General features: G+C 53.6%; 1 protein-coding gene across 6 annotated transcripts in view; it reads left to right on the top strand.

Annotated features, from left to right (window-relative positions):
- Nucleotides 1-6,711: 6,711 nt before the first annotated feature.
- Ctif (cap binding complex dependent translation initiation factor) overlaps nt 6,712-20,878 on the top strand; it is a 283,522-nt gene continuing 269,355 nt past the window's right edge. For 3 of the 6 annotated variants that reach the window (XR_007105188.1, XM_047526492.1, XM_047526496.1), the window contains exon 1: nt 6,712-6,952. The gene's annotated coding sequence lies outside the window, so the exon portion shown is untranslated. Of the gene's footprint in view, nt 6,953-7,441; nt 7,466-20,878 lie in introns of those variants that run through there. The other 3 variants (XM_047526497.1, XM_047526498.1, XM_047526493.1) reach the window with 2 other exon arrangements.

A 20,878-nucleotide genomic window follows, 5' to 3' on the forward strand; every position in this document is an offset into this window, starting at 1 on the left:
ACCTGCTGTGATATGCTCTACTATTTCCCAAGTTCATAGAGGAAACAAAAACACAGTGATTAGGTTGCCCAAGGTCAAGTGGTTATAAAGATGAAGGCAATGTTCAACTCTTGGGCCGCTGTCTGGAGTTCAGTCTTGAGCTAGCTGCACTCCCAAACTTTCTGGCCTGCCGGACTCCTCCTGCCTCTGGCCTGCTGGTGTCCCTCTTTCAGCACTGGCTCAGCCCGGCAAGTTCCACGGCCAAAGCTTGGTTCAGCCGGCTTGTCCTGTGGATCTACCCCTGCCACACTAGCTTTCTAGGGTTGCCTTTTCCCTGAATAATCACTGTCTGTGTTATATATCTGGCTTGTTTTGCATTTGTATCTTATACTGACATTTCTGTTTACAATGCATTTGTCATTTGGTCCTGTTAGTGTAAACTGGCAACTCCAGCTTCTCAGGAGGCCAATTTAAGGAGATCTTATCTCAATAAAATTTAAAAAGGGGTGGGGATGTAGCTTAGTGATAGAGTGCCTCTTGGTTCAATCCACAGTACAACAAAATAATAACAATAAATGACAATAATAATACATCTGTCTTCTGAACTAACCTGTGAGATTTCATAAATGTAGATTAATGCCCATTTTTCTATGTACTGGCCATTCATGATCTCTTAAGAGTAAATGCACTATATGCACTTCATAAGTACTGTGGCTAAAAAATGCTGTTTAAGTGATTTTCCAAACGTCTTTAAAGACCTTTCCATAACACAGAAAATAATGCGTTTTTAATTTTATTAAGTAGGATGCAAAATGCATAAACAATGCTATCTATTACAATCACACATAATAAGTCACTTGTTTAAAATTTTTAAAAGTTAAAAATGCTAGGGTACTAAGTCAAAAACAACATAAACAACATGTATCCCATTTGTTTACAATAAAAAAAAACATAAAACTCAGATTCAGCTGGCTCTATCTTCATTATTTCCTGCAATCATTTTAATTATTAAAAAATGAGGGACTGTGACAAATATTTAAATTTCAGTGTGCTATGTGGGTCCCAGATGTGTATGCTGTCAAATGAGTCACTGGCAGGGGGATAGGGGTGAGGGGGTGGGGGGAGGGGCAGAAAAAGAACATTGTGATATTTACTTTTTTATGTTAAAAATAGACAAAAAGTAAACTTCCCTAAGACCAAAAGGGAAGCTTTGACTCACTAATTAGTAAAAGAAAATTTAAAAATTTTAAGAACTTTTTTCATCCTAGAACATCATTTAAAATGCATCTTTTGATGAACATATTAAATAAATAAATAGATAAGCAAATATATCTTGTGGCTGTGGGATTAAACCCTTTTTTGACCGATAAGGTAGATGAATAGGATCAATTTTCTATGGCATAGAATCATCTGAGACATCAAATATGGATAAACTTGTGCTTACACACACACACACACACACACACACACACACACAATCTTTGAAGCCTCATTTTAAAAAGAAAAAGATGGCTTATTACTAATGCACTAATGAGGAAGAACAATGTCCCCAGTGAAGGGGAATGTCCACCTACCTGAAGGAGAGGTGTTTGCTGATGTTTGAGATGAGGGATGTGGCTAAGCTTGCTGGCTCTGAGACCCACACCACCTACCTATTTGCTGTGTGCCTTTAAGCAAATTCTTCACCCTTCCTAGCCTCAGCTTTCCCCCCAGTGTCAACTAAATGAGGAAAAGCACAAAAAGTGTTTTACTTGTTGCCTGGCAAATAGTAATTGCTCAATTAATATATTTGCTATTTTTCTTTCAAAGGGGATCTAGAGGTTGCAGATGGTTCAAGGTCAAATTATTTTGCTGACATTTCAGAATAAGACCTTAGCAGGCATGAATTGTAAACTGGTTGAAGAGGGAGACATCTGGAATAGAAAAGGGAAGATATTTTCAGAGAAGGGAGTCCCACAGGAGGGTTTACAAAGGCCTGATTCCTCTCCCTGTGCTTGGTCTCTTTCAGGCAGTTCTGGATGTGGGTCTTTAAATGATAAAGATCAGAAACGCACTCAACCTAACAGAGAATAAAGACAAAGAGGAATGCTATAAGGATGAAGATGATCAGGGATCCCAGAGGAGCAGTCAAGCAGCCAGTGACTGAGAACTGGAAAAGTCAGGAACCAAGCTACCCGAGGTATCTTCCCCCACCCAGCCTTCCTCTACCTCCAACCCCCTCCACTGCTTCTTTCTCTCCCACCTGGCCCTTCTTGTCCAAAAGCCTAGGTCCATCACCAATGAACAGAAGTTTGTCAGTCTCTTTCTTCATATTTTTGCTAGAATTAATCTGATTGGCTCAGTTCCTCCAATGGAGCCAGGCCAGCCTAGCCAATGGAGCCTTGGATCAGGTTCACAGCTCAGGTCAATTAACCTCCATTGCCCCTCCTGGGGTGAGGATTCCATTTTTCTGGAGCATGGCCTGGTAAACAAGGACCCTTGTGTCTTGGACAGATAGGGAGTGTATCTTTTTCCAGGCCCTCAGGAGGTACAAGGCTATGGAAGGCGCTCATGCCACTGGCCTGTGAGGTCTGACCTTTAACTCTGAGGGACCTGAGGAACGGCTGATGACTCATGGCCTTCAGACTTACTGTCCTTGAATGTTGCAAGACAAGACCTGCTTGCTTTATGTTGGTGAACTTTGGGGCTTGGTTTAATGAATATCACAAACCCTGCTCTACTGAAATTAAACAGCTTAAAATTCATCCTTTGGGCTTATCAATGTCACGGCTTTTGCCAATGAAATTGTAAGCTTCTTGAAGGGAGAATTTCAGATTTGGAGATAATCTTAGAGATCAGAGTTCAAGGGTCTCATTTTACAGGTGTGGAAACTGAGGCCAGAGGGAGGAAATGCAACCCAGCAGGATAGGGGCAGGTGGAACCTGGGACCCCATAGGTGCCTGGCCACACTTCATGCACAGCATGCTCCCCATGAATGTCCCTTGGATTAGTTCTTATTCCACTTGTGCTTTTCTTATGCTCATCCTTCTCCATCCCTGGCCCTTCCTCCACAGCCGATGTCACCTTACACAATCACTTTGCATCTGCCTTTCAGGCAATGGTCTTTGGGGTTGTACAGTGGAAGCTGAGATGAGGCATGGGTGAAATTTAACCTGGTTCTATGGAGCCGTTATCTCCCGAGGCCAACACCACAGTAACAGCACAGACATCAGACGGGCGACATCCTCCTCCTGCGAGGTCATCAGTCACCAAGCAGCACAATGAGGCCATTCTTGCTCCCACCCAAACTCACTACCTCTGCAGTGCTTCCAGGCCAATGCAGGGACTTGGACTACTGTTGATCTCTTCCGGAAGGGAAGACACAAGTGCCTCTAGTCCCTCCCTCCTTCCAGAACTCTCTCTGAGCACTGTAGCCGTTAGTTTACTTTTAAGTTTCCCTCATGCAGTGGGGCAATTCATCTGTCTCCTACCATCTCCTGGGTGTCAGCCTGGTCTTTCAGCTCCTACAGGCAGGTGGCTTCTCTCTCCCAGCACTCCGGTGAGTACCACCAGGCCCTCAATCAAGGTGAGGGGACAGGGGCATACTCAGTGGTAGAGCATGTGCTTAGCATGTGCGAGAGTCTGGGTTTCAGTGCCAGCACAAACATAAAATAAATAAATAAATAAATGTGAGGACTGATGGGGGTACCTTCTCCCTGGAAAGGCTCTAGAGGGAGCAGAGAGATCAAAAGAAAGGAGAAATCCGTCCTTTTGCCTGTCTTAGGCGCACGTGGATTAGGAGAAGCAACAGCTTAAAACAGAAGAAACACTCTGGTCTTCATTTCCAGGCTATGTGTGTCAAGTCAGACCACTCCTGGCCATCAAAGCTCCAGTTGCCCAATGCCAGTGTCATAACTCTGCAGCCAGCAGCTGTTCTGACTCCAGCTCGCAGGTTGGGTAAAGATCAGTTACCACGCAGGGAAGGCCGGGCCTCAGATGAGGGCCACCTAAGCCCAGGCCTCACACTTGGGAACTTCATTCAGTTTGAGGATCCACAGAGCCTTCCTCCCAAAGTCCCCATTCCAGCCAGAAACACCTATCATCAGAGGCCACTCTGGAGAGCTTTGAATAAGGGACAACAATGTCAGGGTTGGAGCAGAGAATAAATAGAGGACCTGAGGAGGATCTGTGAAGGCTTAGTAGAGTGGAGGTAAAGCAGAGGGCCGGGCTCTGAGGTCAGTTTGATGGATAGCAACGTGGGATTTCAGGGCACTGTCCAGAGAAGGCGATCTTGGGTGGGTGACTCAGTACGGGGTCTTTGGAAAGCAGAGTGGGAGGGGGAGAATATAAGTCAGTCAGTTGATGAGGGGGTGGTAGTAAGCAAAGACTAGAACTGGGTCAAGGTTCCTGAGGACAAACCTAACTCATTTCCCACATGAGCATGAAGTCACGCCCCGCCCCTTGGGATTCTTTCCTGTGACATGGGCTCTGCTGGTCTGAGTGTATTGCAAGGAAAATTCAGGGGTCATTCTTATTGGCCCAATTGGGACCAGAAAGAGACTCAACCATTACTGAGCACTTTCCATGTGACAGGCTCAGTTTAAATACATTATCATCACTGATTCTCACAAGGTCAAGAAAGCTGTTGAGCAAGATGCCCAAGGTCACCCCTTCTGAAGGTTAAGTTGGCTTCCTAAGGTCCCAGAAGCAGGAAGGAATGTGCTGGGGATTCACACCCAGAGGTCGGGCTAACTGGAGAGCCCAATGTCCCCACTGGCTAGTTGGTCCCAGGTCCACGCCCCTCTGTGGGGCTGCCCCCCACAGCTATTTCACATTCTGCACATTGCTCAGCCTGTCCTCACCTCTGGGGGTGTGGTTTCAAGCCAGAGCAAAGCCGAGGCCCAGACAATTGCATTCCTGTTTCCTTTGCAGATGGCATGACTGTCACACAAGGTGCAGAACTTCACTGACAAAAAGGCAGCGAAATGGGGATTTGCTGAAAGGGGAGAATCCAGTGCTATTAGTTAATATTTGGTAAATCCAGGAAATTGTCCAGATGTTAAAGCATAAAAATAACTCACTGCTGAGCCAATGAGGCATACATGCTAAGAGGCACAAACCAGCAGGAGGAGTCAGGTGTACTTAAATGCGTTCCTTTGGTGGTGGGGGAGGGCTGAGTCTGGCACCCGGACAACTGGCTTTTACCAGCACTTGGCTATGGAGAAGCCCCTGCTCAAGTCTCTGGACCAGCTGCCTTCCTCCAGCTGGAGGGTGGGGAACTGGGGGCTGAGACACCCACCCTGACCTTTAGTCCAAGAATCAAATGAGCCTCTACAGGATGTGAATGTGTGTGCTTCTTTGCTTTCCACCAAGGACTTGGTGAGTTCAGGATCTCAAGCCTAGAAGACAAGCTCTCCATACTAAACAAAATCCCACCCATCCTTCTAGCCCAGGCCAAGTCCCACCTCTTCTGGGCAGCTGTCCCAGGCTCCTTCTGCCCTCCACATTCACCCTCTAGCCAGCCTCCTCTGGCTGCACTGACCTCTCCCCCAACAAACTGCCCCCTTCTCTGTCCTGCCAAATCTCCGGGACCTTCAGAATTAGCTTTCTTCCCTCGAACGTGGAGGCTTTATGCCCGGTGGCCTTAGTCAGATGCCTGCCCCTTCCTTTATCTTTATCAAAAGTCTTAGCAATTCTTTGCTCAAGTACCACCTCCCCCGCAAGTCTTCCCAGAGCCTCTTCCACAGGCTCCACCCTCCATCCTGGTTGGCTGCTCCTCCAGGGGTTCCATAGCACTTGGTGTTCATCCCTATGTTAAGTGTTAACCTATCCCCTACACTTTCACTGATATGGCTCTTCTACTAGACTGAACTTGAGGGCACACACTGAGGATCTTGCCTTGCTGGTATTCCCAGGTGTGCCTGGTCTGTGGGGAGTGGTCCCCAAATGTCATGAGACTCCATCAGTAAATGGGTTTCTGTATGTTCTATAGGTCCCAGTTCTTCCAGTGCCTTCCTGATCCTCACTTGGTGAGGCTACAATATGCTATTTGTCCTAAAGGCCATGCAAAGTTCAGTTTTAACCAAAACTGTGGTGATTTGGTTAAATGATGACTGAATTATCCATGGCATCAAATTCTCGCAGCTACCATGTCCCAGTCTTTAGCATGGCCAATGGAAAATTAATTGGTTGCAAAGTGCATGTCTAATTACAACATCCCGCCCCTGCCACAGAGATGCTCAAATGTTAATTATAACATATGCATCTCAATAACCGACGGTGGCACTTAATGCAGCATTAATAACGCCACTTGGGCCCCCCAGTGCTTACACAAAGCTCTCTTTTATCTGCCATTAGAACAGGCTTTGCACTTTACGCGCGGAAGTCCTCATCCTTAAAGCTTTCCTGACTCTAAAATGAAGCGTTTCCCTGCCAGCCTGGACCGCGCCTCCGCCCCCCTTTCTTCCACCGAAGAGGTCCCCACCCAAGGCAGCGCCAGCACCAGGAGTCTTTGGGCGGCATATTTCGGTGTATTTAGATTGGGCTGGTCCACGACTCGGAGGCATCCACCGCGTCCCGGCGATACCCGGCTTTCCAGGGCCCGCCATCCCGGGAAAGAAAGGCGAACTACATTACCCAGCAGGCCTCCCGCCGCCCTCTTTCCTTTCAAGTCTTTGCACGTGGCCGGAGGGGGAGGCGGGGCCTGGACGTCACTCTCCTACATTCTCTTTCCCTGTGTCAGAACCGGGATCATTTTTTTTCCTTCCTCTACTCCCTCCCCCCTACCCGCCCCTCCCTCCCTCTTTCCCTTCCCTCCCTCCCTCCCCTTTCGGCTGGTTCGGTGCGCTGGGGCGCCCTATCCCCTCCGCTGCTGGGACGCGCCGAACTCCAGGCAGGAGTAGGCTCTCCGGAGCCTGGTCCCTCCCTTCCCCTTCCCTGTCCCCTTCCCCCACCCCCGACGCGGGCTTGGCGCGGCGAGCAGAGGAAACCCGAGGTGAGCATCCCTCGTCCGTCCTCCTTTAGTCGTTCCAGCTTGCTGATCGATTCGGGGACCCGGGAGGAGGGCTGCGTGACGTGCGCGTGCTTATAGATAAATCCTGGAAAACCGCCCCAAACAATTAGCCCCCTTCCCCCTCCCTGCGCCTCAGCGAGCGGGGTGTCCGCACCCATCCACTGTCCCTCTCCTCCCTCTCTGTAGGGGACTGCACCCTACGATCTCGCCCCGTCCCTGGGTTTGTCCCATTCCCTGCCCTTTTCCCCGCCCGGTAGGGAGCCGTGGCCCTGGAGCTCCGGAGCTGAGGGGGGTTCTTGGGGGACGGTCGGTTGGAGCGGACTCGCGTTCGAGCCGCACAGTATAGCTGCTGTCATGTGCCGGGTTCCGACCCGGGGGGAGGAAGCGAGCGAGCGTGATTCCTCTCCCTTTTGTTTTGAAGCCCGCATTTGCTGCATCGAGCAGTTGGTTTAGTACCAGGCAAACTTGCAGCTGTTCTGACCGCGCTTCGCCGAGGTAGGGAGCGAGGTTCGGGATGGTGGCTCAGGGCCACCGGCTGCCGCACTCGGAGCTGCCGGAGGGACCCCGCGAGTGTGTCCCCACACCTCCCCTCCCTGCGGTGGTGACGGATTGTGTCTGTGGCAGCGACTGTGTGTGAGTGTGCGCGCCGGTCCCCGCGTGCTCGGGGATGTCTGTGGATGGCCGTCGTCTAGACAGGCAGCAGATCCCTCCCTCCGTCCCCAGCGAGCCCGCGGGCCGTGGGGACCGCGGGGGATGGGAGCAGAGGAGGAAACCGAATTGGTGGATCTACTGCGGTCGCAGCTTTGGCCATTCCCCACAGTTGTGATTCTGCTGGCTTTTATAATCATTATTTCTGTGGCCGCGGTGCAATCGGACCTGGAGAATAGATAAGCCAGGTCCGAGGCCGTGCGGGGGTTAAGTTGACAGATTCTGAAAAGCCAGCTCTTGGTAGAGAGTGACCCCAGAGGCTGCGGAGTGGGCTTGGCTCCGGTTCTTCAGGACAACGAGCAGGTGACTGTCTCGCCGCCGGGGAATGGCGGGCGCGGGAGGTGGGGGGGGCGGCGGGCGGTGGCTATGGCTTCTGCTGTTGCGGAGGTCTGGGGTCCCCCGAGGTGGTGTGCGGGTGACTGGAGGCACCGAGAGGCGACCCTCGGACCGCGCATCCGAACTGGACGTTTCTCTCCGTCGAGAGTAAAATACACTTGTCTTGCAGCGTTGGCTGCCTGGCTTCGCGGAGTTTTCGGGGTTGGGGCTGGGTGTGTGCGAGCAGGGAAGGGGGCGCGGCGGGTGGAGGGAAGGAGGCTGGCAGCGCGGTGAGCTCCCTACCCCAGCGAGGCGTCGCCTCCCCCGCCCAGCTGTTTGTGTGTACACACTGTTCAGGCGTGGTGTGGGGGGCGGGGCGCACCGCGGCGTAGTGGGCCCGCGTGCTCCGGTTCCTGCGCGGGACCCGTCCAGCCTGCCGCCGGTGGTTCGAGTTGGGTTTGCTGTCAGATTGTCCACGCGCGTGTGCGCGCTCCCGGGTTACTTGGAGCGGAAACCTGAGACTCTGGGCAGGGGGACACCTGGGGTAGAGTGCGCTAGTCAGAGGTGCGGGCGTCCCCTGCGCGCCGTATGCCTCTCCCTCGGTGTCCCCTACGCCCCCTGACCCCGCCAGCTGTCTTCCAACCCCGAGGCGCGGGAGGCTGGTCTGGCGGGGCGGGGAGAAGCCGCGGGCGCGCGCGTCGCCACCCCCACCCCCTGACACGCTAGTTGACCCTTGCACCGAGACGCCCTGTGGGTGCGCGTGCTCGTCGCTGTCTTAGAAGACCTTGGAGAGGATCCGCGCGCTCTACGCGCTCCCGCCCCCCGACAATTCTTCAGTCTGGGGACCGTAGGGACCGAAGTCTCTGCCCGGCCGCCGCAGCCCGGGCCCAGCCCGCCGCAGCCCGCAGCCCAGCCGGCCGCGCGCAGCTGCCCGCCATTCCCGCGTGTGCTGCGCTCCATCTCGGCCGCCCGGATAATCTCCGCGGCTAGGGGTCCGCTCCACCCCGGAGGAAGCCGCGGGAGCTGCCGACTCAGCGCGGGCTGGAGCCTCCACGGGGTGAAAGTGACACAGCACGAGTGTCGCTGCGCGGAGCTGGAGAGGAAGGAGCCGCCCAGAGTGCGGGGAGGGGCGCCAGGCTGACCGCCCGGGTTCCTCCTGCCCAGTGCTGGGACTGGGCCGAAAACCTCTGGAATCTCGGCTCCCAGCAGGCCCCGGCCGTGCGAGGAAATTGCTTGAATTTCAAGACAACCCAATTATACAGGAACAGAATGCCCCCTGAACAGACGCTAGAAGGCGGCCAGGACAGTCTGGTCTCTGTTTTCCCTGACCCCAGGAAACTCCCTCTGAGCGAAACAGGATTCCACTTACTTGTAGACCACCTCATCCGTTGTGTCAAGTATCCGTCCTGGATAAGGAGTAGCTCAAACACAGTGATTTTGTAATGCGTTCTGGGGTACAAGACCATTTGTGATTAACAGATTACTAGAATTACAATATGTCCCTCTGACTTCCTTGGCAGCTCCCACCTTAACCCTTAATTGCACTTAAGAAGCTCTTGAGGGAGGGGAGGGAACCCAATTTTACAGATGAGGCGCTAAGGCTCAGCAAGTGATATGACTTGCCTAAGGCTTCAGTAGAGGAAGGACAGCTTTACTCCTCTGTGATTTCTCTTGGCAGCCTATAGCTTTTTATTTAAATTGGGACTACTTTTGTTTTTTGTTTTGTTTTGTTTTGTTTTTGGAGCGGGCTCTTGATACCTCAGGAGGTACTGAACCTAAGCAAGGGATAAATTAACACTTTTGACTTGCTACCAGTTCCAAATGAAAATAGCCATTAAGACCAGAAGTGTTATCACTCATGTAAGAATCCGCTGTTGATGAGGGCGCACAGCTGTGATATATCCAGTACATACCAGCATATAACAAATATATGTGATGTACTTGTTTATGCAATATATGTCCATGTTCATATGGGTGTGAGCATGGAGTCCTTATTGAATACAAGTTTTCTTTAATAACTGGTGTCAAAGCAAACAGATTTAAAATGTAGATTTCCTGAGGAAACTTCCCTGGTTATTCTTCCTGTCCCCCTCCAACTCCAGGGATGGAAAAGCCCAGAAAACAGCCAAGAGCTCAAACTTGCCTGAGTGAATTTCTCAGTTCTTGTATATGAAGGGTCCTGAGACAGCTTGGAGGATTTGGGCCAACTAGTCAGCTAGTCAAGCATTCATTCACAAATAAGTACTGGGAACCTACAACTTTGTATGTTTAGAGGGGCATACAAGAAAATTTATCACATGGGTCTCTGCTGTGTGTTAAATTTCAAAAATGCATTCTAGCTATAGAGATAAATGAAAGAGTAAAGTCCAGCAAATGTTTATTAAACATCTGTTTAGGCTAGATAATTTATTGTCTGGGGCACACAAAGGTAGTATAGCAGAAATAGTTAAGTTACAATGCAATAACAGAGCCCACAGGAGGGAACAAGTCATAAATATTTTAGCGCCTTCACCCTGGGATGTGGTTGGTTTCACATATGTTGGTTGCAAAGGGCCTGTCATGCTGCTTCTTATCTTAGAGCCAATGCAGAAGGAAGCCACCGGGGTGGGGAAGGCCCTTATGTCCCTGCTATGCTGGACTCCAGGCTATTTGGAATCTCGAGGGTGGGCCCACAGGTATGCCCTTCTTCAGAAGGTAGTCAACTGCTGGAAACTTATGGTGAAGCCAACCAACAGGTTCTTCTGAGCAGTGAGGAGCTGTTGAAATGTTCTCCATGGTTCCTCCCCAGCTCTGATGTGCTGTGACTCAGAGGCTGAGGTCAAGGTCTCCCTCGAGCCCTATCTGGTTTGGTGCCTTCTGCTTTACAGGTCTGCATAGATGTTTTAGTGTGGGGCTGCCTTTTTATCTTCTGTAAATTCTGTAGTCCATGACATTGTTTTTCACTTTTATTTCAATTTGGGGGTCCACCACCTTTGTTTTAAGGTTATATTCTTTGCTGCTCCGATCATGAAGGAAGAAGCAGTGATTAGGTTGGAGAGAGAATCCTGCGCACCGAGAGACCTTGAGGTGCAAATAGGCAAATTGCAGGGTTTTTTGTTTTTTGGGTACTGGGATTGAACCTAGGGGTACTTTACTGCTGAGTCACATCCTAGTTCTTAGTGAGGCAGGGTCTCACTAAGGTGTTGAGGCTGGCCTCCAATTTATGATCCTCTTGTCTCATCCTCCTGATTCGCTAGAGATTACAGTCATGTGAAATTGCATTTTTTTGAGGATTCTCCAAAAGATGGCAGTTCTGATAACTTACCTGATCACCTAGCAGCTGCTCTGGCAGCTTTCGGAGAGGGATTTCTCTTTCACACCTGCTCACTTGTGGGCTCCTGAAGCTGCTCACTTTCAGGCTTGGGTTTTCTTCTGCATTATGCCCAGGCTGAGCTGTGGTTCAGAACAGGATAAGAACAGACCCACCCTGGATCCTAGGTAACCTGAGCTGGGCAGGGCCTTATAGATTACTGAATATCCATGTGAAGACTTCAAGGCCCAGAGAAATGAAATGACTTGCCCAAGGTAATAGTGAGCCTTTGGCAGAATGGAGATAGAAAGCCTGGGTTTTCATATCTCATCCGATCTTTTTTTCTGTGCTAGATGCTTATCAGAAAGAAGTTGGGTCTTTATTTCCCAAAGAGTGAGAACTCTCCATCTTCATATTTTTCCATGGGTTCTGGGAAGGTTCTGGAATTCATTTTTTAAACTTGAGATTGCTTTCCTTCAAGATCCATCTTTGGTGCCCAGGAATGAATGAGAGCATGCAAGGGCCTGGGGCTTCCTAGTGCTCTTGTTTGGTCTGTGGCTTTCCCTGTGGAGTGTCCTCAGAATCTCCTGGAAGGGTTTGCCAACGTGTTATGTGCATTTTTCTATGAGGAGGATCCATAGATGTCATTTGATTCTCAGTTGATCCTCAAGTAAGGACAAACAACTCGCAAGGAGGACAGGGATGGGATGGGGCTTGGTGGGCACAGAGGACGCGTATACCCTGCACTTGACTTGGCTTTACAGTTTGCACAGTTTTCGCCCAAATCACCCCATCGGCCTTTGACCATGGTCTGTGACCATTACCTGTTCAGGAGATGATCGTCATCATCTTTATTTTGCACATGAGGAAACTGAGTCTCTGTGGTGACTTGCCCAAGTCACAAATAAAAAGTAGAGCAGGGATCTGAATCCTGCTCTTCAGATGTCAAACTCCGTGCCCAGAGCCTGGGTGGCTCACCATCTGACACTGTCATTATGGTTTTGTGAGTGAGGGCCTTGAACCTTTTACAGCTTCTTTGTGCCCACTATTGACACATCCAGCCAAGAGCTAGTTAGATCCAACCGCTAACTTACCCCAGGGGCAAGATGGATGAAGGACGGGAGGTAGTTACCATGGTGATGATTTGTAGAGTGGGGCCAGTTTGGGGTAATTTCATGGAGGAGGTGACTTTGGAAATTAGTCTGATTTTGTGGTGTAAGAAGTTTTGAGCTGGGACAATGGACCAAAAGTGGTGAAGGGGAAACTGCGTACATGGGTGGGACAGAGCAGGCCAAAGAGCTTTGGCTGATTGTTCTGCAGGTAGTAGAACAGGCTTCTCTGGCTCTGTGCTAGGTCCCGGGGCTTCAGCAGGGTCCAGCCCCTGCCCCAAAGGTCCCACTGTCCAGTGCAAGAGGTACACTTTTAATTGTTCAATTCAATGTGAGCCCAGTGGTAGAGGAAAGCCCACGGGTCTTATAGAACCTGCAATCACGGAGGGCTTCCTGAGGGAGACAACTCGGGAGCTGAATTCTAATGGAGAAGGAACTAGCCAGGGGAAGGGCATTCAGGGAGAAGTCTTGGCATGCACAGGGGTGTAGAGGCCTCAGGCTGCCTGGCTTTGGGAAGGAACCACATGCAGTGAGGTCAAATGCAAGGGCGACCAGGCACACAGCCTCAGAGCAGAGGAGCTGCGTGAGCTCGGCTGCAGGCTCTGAGCAGAGCAGAGGTGTGCAGCCGTGGATCAGAGAGGAGCATCACCAGAGGCCGGGCAGCCGCCGGGTGATGAGGTTCCACACTGTGTCCAGGTCACACCTGGGCTGGGCCAAAGGCATATGGCAAACATATCTGTGGAATGAGGTCTGCAGAGATTGCTTAGATTTGGGGGACTAAGGAGGCACCCCAGAGACGCCCAGGTTTCTGGCCTGTGGACTGCGCGGGCCTCTGCCTGCCAGGGCGGGTCTGCGGGTTGGGGTGAGAAGGCGAGGCCGACGTCTCTGCAGGGAGCTGGAGTCAGACAACACTCTAGGGAGAACCTGAGGAGCACGCGTGGGCAGGAGCCCCAGTGCAGAGCGGAGCCTGCCTGTGTGGAGTGCCACAGGAGGGGGCTGCAGTGACAATAAGAGCAGACCTCTTCCTCCCATTGTCAGAGAATCCTTTGTCACGAAGGGCCTCGCTCAGGGGAGCCTGCGGGGATGCTGTGTCATGCTGGAGGCCCAGCTGGCAGAATCTGGCGACAGCCGAGAGCCAGCTTCAGCTGCAAGCACTGGAGTGAGTCGGGCAGCAGCCGCCCGTTCTTCCTGACATCCACAGGGAGCAGGGCCTTGCCACGGGCTGAGTCCAGGGCGGGACGGGAGCCTGCTTCCAGGAGCAGGCACGGCTGGGGAGGCAGGATGTGGGCATCCAAAGCCTCGAAAGAGCTGTGACGAGGGGCAGAGAGAAGATGGCAAGTGAAGCAGGAGAGCACAGCAGATGCCCCTGCGCTGGCTGCCTGTGGCACAGGACTGCTGGGTTGGGGACACAGGCCCAGTCTTTTCATGTGTGAATCCCCAGGACCTAAAACAGTGCCCGGCACACAGCAGGTGCTCAGTGTCCTTGCACGGCTCCCCTGGAGGTGTGCCCCAGGTTTGCTGTCTGGAGCTGAGGTCCGGGCAAGTCCACGGGGGCCTTCCCGACACTGACCTGGAGTGCTCGGTTCAGTGGTGGATAGAGAGCTGGGAAGCCTCCCAGCGGCAGGGCACCTGGAGACGCTGAGAAGATACAGCCAGCACCTTCCAAAGAAGAGCGGGGCTCTCCAGAGGAGAGCTGGGGTCAAGTTCACCCAGGCCTGGGGCAGGGGTGATGCTGGGGGTGACTGTGGGTCTCAGAAGCCCCAGTGCTGAGTCCTGGCAATGTCCGCTCCAGGACTGGAATGGAGACAAGGAATTGGAATGAAGACTCTTGCCTCAAAGGGACATGGAGAGGTTGATAGGCGTGGAGGGAGCACAGAGTAGAGGTTTGACCATTGACCCGAGTGGGGTGAATTTACTGCCTTGACCTGGATTTGAGGTGGGGGGGTGTCTTCCCTGGAAATTAGAAACCTCAGGCCTATTACTGCTTTGGATGTCCATGAGGCCTGTCATCTGGGGCGCCCGCAGAGGAGAAGTGAGTTCTCCCTGGGTCTTGGGCCAGGGTCTTCCTGACTGTGAGCTTGAGGACCTCAGGGGCCTGGGGAGATTCTGGGGCTCTTTGCCCTTCACTGACTCAAAACTCCCACCTGCTCAGGCCCAGGGCAGCGCGAATGAGCGAGAGCAGAGAAGAGTGAGGAGGAAGGCCCGGCTGGCCCGGCAGAGCTTCTGAAAGGGGCCTTGGAGACACAGCACAAAGGCGGGGAGGCGGGCGGGGGCGGGGACCTGCCCTGGCCTTGCCCATCAGGAAAGGCCAGCAAGTGAGCCGGGTCGGGAAGGCCAGAACCTCTTTTGCTGCTTGCTCAGTTCAGGATCTTACGGATGAGGCGTCCTTTTAAGTCCCCTGTCAGGGTGTCCCAGGCAGATTCTGATGGCCACTGGCCCTCCAGACCATGTGCCATGCGCCCTTGTCTTCAGGTCCTACAGTTTCAACTTGGGAGATGTCACAGAGATCACCTGGCAGGCAGCACCTTGAGCCTCAGCCACTTCCTGGCTCCTCCCCCCATGGCCCCCACTGCCATGGTGAGACACGGCTTCCGGTCCTCTTCCCCATCTTTCTGTCACTGTTAGGTGGGCCTCAATCGTTCAATCTGAGAACCCAGCCAATTTCTCAACTTGCTTAGCAGAGGGAGCTTGCACAGGTACCATCTAGGATGTTCCGGGCAGCTTTGGCTTCGAGCATTGATCACAGAGAAGCGGCAGCATGCGTGGATTCCTTCTTCCAGCATCCAGAACATATCAGCATATGAGTCAGTGGCTCGGGAATCCTGTGCAGTGAGCTGATGTTTAATGAGTGTCTATTTTGTGCCTGGCGCCGTGTGGAGCACTCTGTATGCCTTGCTAAATGAAAGTAAGTCCTGGGAGGGAGACAGAGGGCAGACACATGGAACTGCCTCTCTGTGGTGGTGACAGTTGAACCCAAAAGTTCTTCAGAAAGAATGTGTGGTTCCTTCAGAGCGGGTGGAGCTGCTGTATTACCCAACTGTTCCCTTATAGGGCCTTCCCTTGGGGTAGGCAAGATCCTGATGTCATCGCCAGCTGGGAACCCGCAAGCCTTTGCCGTACTTGGGGCATTGGCTGAGGTATGAGTTGAAATCATGAGATCAAGAAAGTGGCTTGCTGTGGAATTCACACATTGCTCTGCCCTGAGCCAGGGTGCTGTTCACAGTCTTCTGGTTTTGGAGCATGCAGTTTATCTCAGTGGCTATCTGCAGTGCTCTGGGCTTTCTCAGGAAGCAGACAGACTTCCTGCTCCTGCACCTCTCTGCATCTGCATGCTGGTTGGCATCTGTGTGGCTCACATGTTCACCAGGTGCGTGTTGCATGATGCAGGGCACCAGTTGCCTGCGCGACCAGGTTGGGTCAGACGGCTTGATATCTGGGCGCGCTCTGCCGCTTCCTGTGGGACCCTGTCTGTACGGGGCTGGTGGTGAGGGTCAGGGATTCTGAAAAGGCACTCAGTCTCCCCGTTTCTCCCTCCAGGAGCTATTCCTCTGTCCCATTCTCCTGGTCTACTTAATCCTTTGAGCCTAAGCCTCTTACCTTGTTAGCGCTTGGTTCAGGTTAGCAGGCAGCTGCCGTGGCTCAGCTCTGTAACCAAGGTGAGATGATTGGCGTGAACTGGACGGGGTCCTGCCCCTTGCCTTCCCATTTGCGCTGGGAATGCAGAATAGCCTCACGTTAGTGCCATGTGGTAAGTGCTGGGGAAGGGGGTGACAGGAGGCTGAGCTGCCAGGAGGGTGACTGTGCCTTTTTTAAAAAATCCAAATGGACAACAAATGTTGGGGTGCAGGTGTAGACTGAGACTTCCTTGGGAAAATGGGACTTACACACCTGCTACTACAGTTGGTCATTTCTACTGCAGGGTGCACTCAGGGTTGGTGGGAGGGGCTTATGCCCAAGAGACCAACATCTGCTTCTCTGGTTTGCTTAGGAGGCAAGAGAGGAAAGTGTTACCTGTGGGGACCATGGACTCAAAATTCAGACGTGGCTCAGTTTACAGCCACAGATCCTATCTCATATCTCCCTGTGATCTCAGCCATGGGGTTAGGGTAGAAGTATGGAGATTAAAACACCTGGCTTGTGGGATGTTATTGACTCAAGGTAAAAGAACACTGGACTAATTATGGGTTTAAAAACAGTGTACTTGAGCTCTTATAGCCAGACGTCTAAAGGAGGGGCTCTAGGGTTGCTTACTTTAGTGGATCAGTGAAAACTTCCAGGACTCACCCTAACCTTCTAGGCGACTGTCTTCCGCATCTTTGTCCTCAAGTGTGTTTCCTCCTGGTCATAGCCTGGCTGCCACTGCTCCAGTCCTCGTGTTTCCATGTAACTCTATCCAAGCTCAGGCAGGAAGGTGAGTTTCTCTTTAGGTGTCTGAATTTTCAGGGAGAGAAACCTTTCTAGAATCCACCTGCTGGTCCCATTCACGTCTCCCACTTGGCCACCATGAAGGCCAGGTGGAGATCACCATCTGGAGGGCAGGAGGACATGTGACGGGCGGCCTGGGTGGCAGGAGTGGAGAGACCTGCGGGCTGGTGAGGGAAGACAGCAATCATCTCGCCAGGCGGCTGTGAGGAACCGCTTCCCGGCTGGCTGTGGCTGGGGTACCCGCAGCGGGCGTGCCTGCTGGGGAAGGTGGTGAGTTGCGCATGCGCACGAACAGCCCCAGGCACCTCTCTCAAGGGGCGCTCTGTACTCTTCTCCCGCAGCCCTTGGTAGGTGGCCGGCTGGACACAGTCCTTCCGCTTGGCCCCGCCTGCTCCTTATTCTGCAGGTGCTTGCTCCTCTGTCACTGAGGCCCTGGCCGTGAAGACGCTCCTGTCGTCTGAGCCCCTCTGCATTTCCCAAAGGGCTGGGGATCGGGCGTGGCGGAGCCTGCCGAGGTGATAATGCAAAATGCGTATTGGTGGCAAGGCGCTCGCTCACTTTGGACGCTGCTCCACTTTCAGGTTCGGCTCAGCTTGCGGTGAGGATTTGTAGATTTCCACTTTTTCTTCCCTTAAAAGGGAGGAAAGATAATCGGCTGTGTCGTTCGGGGCCCAGTTGGGTCCCCCAAAACGATACGTTGGCAGCCACCCCCTACCGCACCTCACAGTGGGACCTCACATCCTCGGGTCTCTGCCAGGGGCCGCAGTGTCAAAGCGGATCACGGGGTGCGTCCCATCCTCAGGAGAGGGACCTCCTCCGGAGCCAGAGACACACGTGCACAGAGGGAAGGCGACTGTAGATAGGCAGGAGAGCGCCACAGAGGACCAGGACAACGCCCTGCCATGGGGTGGGGGCGCCAGAGGTGGCTGGAGACCACCACACCAGCAAGGGGGCCCGGGAGAGGTGGGGACGGCACTGGCCCCTCCAGATCCTGTGAATCTGACTGTGGCTGTGTTTAGTGACAGCCTTTGAGGAGGCCATTAAGGTACAATGAAGCCATTGGGGTCGTCCCTGATCCAAGTGACTCGTGTCCTTCAAAGGAGAGGACAAGAGCTGGGGATGAGGCTCAGAGCACTTGCCTAGCAGGCTTGGGGACCTGAGTTCCGTCCCCAGCACAGCAGCAGGCGGTGGGAGGTGGATGAAGGCACAGATGACACACAGACTAGGGGACAACCACGCGAGGACACAGTGACAAGCCAAGGAGAGGCCTCAGGAAACCAGCCTCGCCCTCCCTCCAGCTTGGACTGCAGGCTGCAGAGCTGGAGGCAGTGAGCTCCCAGCCACCCCGTGTGGGTCCTGGTGATGGTGGCCCAGGATGCGAACCCGTGCTGCGTGTGGGGCCCTGTGCGTCCCCTGCCCCGTGTGTGGCTCTCCGGCCCTGGGTGCAGGTTCCCAGGCTCTTACAGTCACACAGAGGTCAGCCTCACCCCGAGTCACCCAGGAAGCTGGCCTGCGCCTCTGGCCTGGGCTGTCAGACCTGGGTGCTGTCTGTGAGCTGCTGTGTTGGGCAGCCGACCCTGGACACAGGTATCGTCCGGTGGCATGTCTCCTAAAGCCCTGGGGAAATCCAGTGAGGACTTAAAACCCACATTTATTTAATATTATGACATTAAAGTGCTAAGTGAGCGCTTCACATGTGTTATCTTAATTAGCCCTTCACAGCCTCTATTTCATAGATGAAAAAATGGTGGCACCGAGAGGTTAAGTAGTTTACTCGAGGTCACACAGCTAAGAAGTGACATAGCCAGTTTCAGTCCAGCTTTGCCTCTTACCCTCGTGGACATGGATTGACAGGTTATGCTCAGGTCCCCCCTTGTGATGTTCTGAAAAGGTCACTGGTCTTAGGTCTGCCCCTGGTGACTTGGGTGGTCTCAGGCAAGCCGCTCCACACCCAGATGTGTTCTTCTCGGTCACATCAGGGCCTGGGTAACACTCGATCTAAGGTCCTTGCTTCTCAGTCTGAGTGCCGGGCTCAGCTCTCACACAGGCTCCTCCTCACCTCGGGCTGGCTCAGGCCTCCTGCATCTGCCGCACAGGAGGCAGCAGCTCCAGAGCTCCAGGGGTGGCCGGCTGGGTGTGGCAGTTCCCTCCCTGAGCAGGTCTTCAAGGCAGAAAGGATCCCACCCCCTGCTGGCCGTGCTGGGTCTCCCGGGGGAGGGCGCATGTGGGGACAGGGTGGCCAGTGAGGTGTCCTCTTCCTCTGGGTGTGACACCTGAGGTTGACTGCAGCCCCCGGAGGCAGAGGGAGGCCAGCCTCGGGTGCAGCACACCTGGAGGCCCAGGAGCCACAGGCCTGTGTCTTTGGTGACATCCTGTTTCCGTTGCCCCTAGACCCGGGTGAGAGCGAGGCTGGGGAGGGGGCAGCCGGCTCCAGGAGGGGCGGAGAGGGGCCTGGGCAGGGAGGGGCCGGGCTCGCTCGGCGGCCGCAGAGCTTTCCTGGCTTTATTTACCTCATTAGAGCCACGTTTGCGTAATGGGTCTCTAACAGACTCTTGCCTGGAGAAGCAGTGGCGTGCTGCTCGAAGTCCCCCGCTCCCAGCGGCCTGCGGTCGCCTCTGGAGCTCTGGGATCCCCAGCACCCTGTCCCTCTGTCCGCGGCTCTCAGCCACTTGGGAAGAGGCCTTTGGATGGGGCAGGCCGGGTGGCACCTGCCTGCTGCCAGGGTGGGTGGCCCAGTCTCCTCCCGTCTGGCCATTGTCAGGGCCACCAGGGGCCGTGGCTCCCAAGTTCCTGTGGGGGGCGCTGGGGAGCCTGCAGGCTCACGTACTAATTCCAATGGGGACATGGGGGAAGAAACCCCAGGGGACTTACCAAGGTCACCTACAGACTTGCCAGGGGAAAAGCAAATTGAGACCCGCCTTTCTGGGCTGTGCCCTCTGGTCCTCTGGACAGAAGTGAGTCTGGGTCCAGCTTCCAGGTGGCCCCCCTTGTCCTCAGAAGCTGGCTCCATGGCTGCTGTGTCCAGCATGTGTCTGGTGGCCTCCCAGGCCGAGGGGGGCACAGGGACAGAATCGGCCTTACTCCGGGCAGTGACCTTCAGTGAGTGGCAGATCCGGGAAGGAGCAGGACAGAACCAGCGCCCGCGAGTCCTCCGCTGCAGTTTCAGGCTGGTACTGCTGAGGGAGCTCTCCCGGGTTTCCTAGGAGAGAATACCCTGCAGTCTAGGAGATGGAAGATACTAGAAATTTGACCTAATCCCAGATCTAGCAGCTGGGCGGGACCAGAGGGTCTGGCCTCCTGCAGCGTCTTCTCTGTAGCTTCCGGAGGACGAGGGGGCTCTCTTTCTTGTAGCCCAGAGCCTGAAGACACATGACTGCATGTCCCTCCCTTCTTCCTGGGTCACTGAGTATTCACAGTCTCAAGTCTTGGGTTCCAGTGGGTGCTGTTGCCTCTAGGTTTCTCCCAAGGCCTCCAGAACCTATCCTGGACCCCTGGACTCCCTTCTCTGCATCCCTTACCAAAAAGTTCCTCCCTGCCTAGAACACAGTGCTTGAGATGTAGCCTGGGAATATAAGGAACATGCTGCTGTCACCTCCCTCCATCAGAGCATGTGCTTCTGTTAATATGGCCCATGACTCTCATCTTTTCTAGGAGCAGCTTCTAGGTGAGGGATTCCCTTTCTTTCACAGCCTCTGCCAAAATAATCTGTGGCAAAGATATTTCCCTGGCCAGCCCTGATGAGCTGCCTAGGCCACCTCTGCCAAGACTCCTGAGTTGTCCAGGAAGCTGAGGGTCCAGGTGTCCAGAAGCAATGAGGTTCAGCAGGGCTGGCTCCCTGGACCCGAGAAGGTTGGGGATGGACCATGCAGGCGCTCACCCCTGAGGACCTGTGGCAGTTAGGACCTGGCCGAGGGCCACCGCCGTTTCCTTGGCCTCTCAGCCCCTGGCATCACCTCTCTTTGCTCAGGAAGCGGAGAGAAGATTGGGCTTCTCACCTTTGCTCAGTCAGCAGGGACCCTGGGACGTGCAGGCGTTGGTGGCTTCCCTGCTCGGCAGTGGAGG

Source organism: Sciurus carolinensis, chromosome 15, assembly GCF_902686445.1.
Source record: "Sciurus carolinensis chromosome 15, mSciCar1.2, whole genome shotgun sequence".
In the NCBI taxonomy this organism is placed as follows: domain Eukaryota; kingdom Metazoa; phylum Chordata; class Mammalia; order Rodentia; family Sciuridae; genus Sciurus; species Sciurus carolinensis.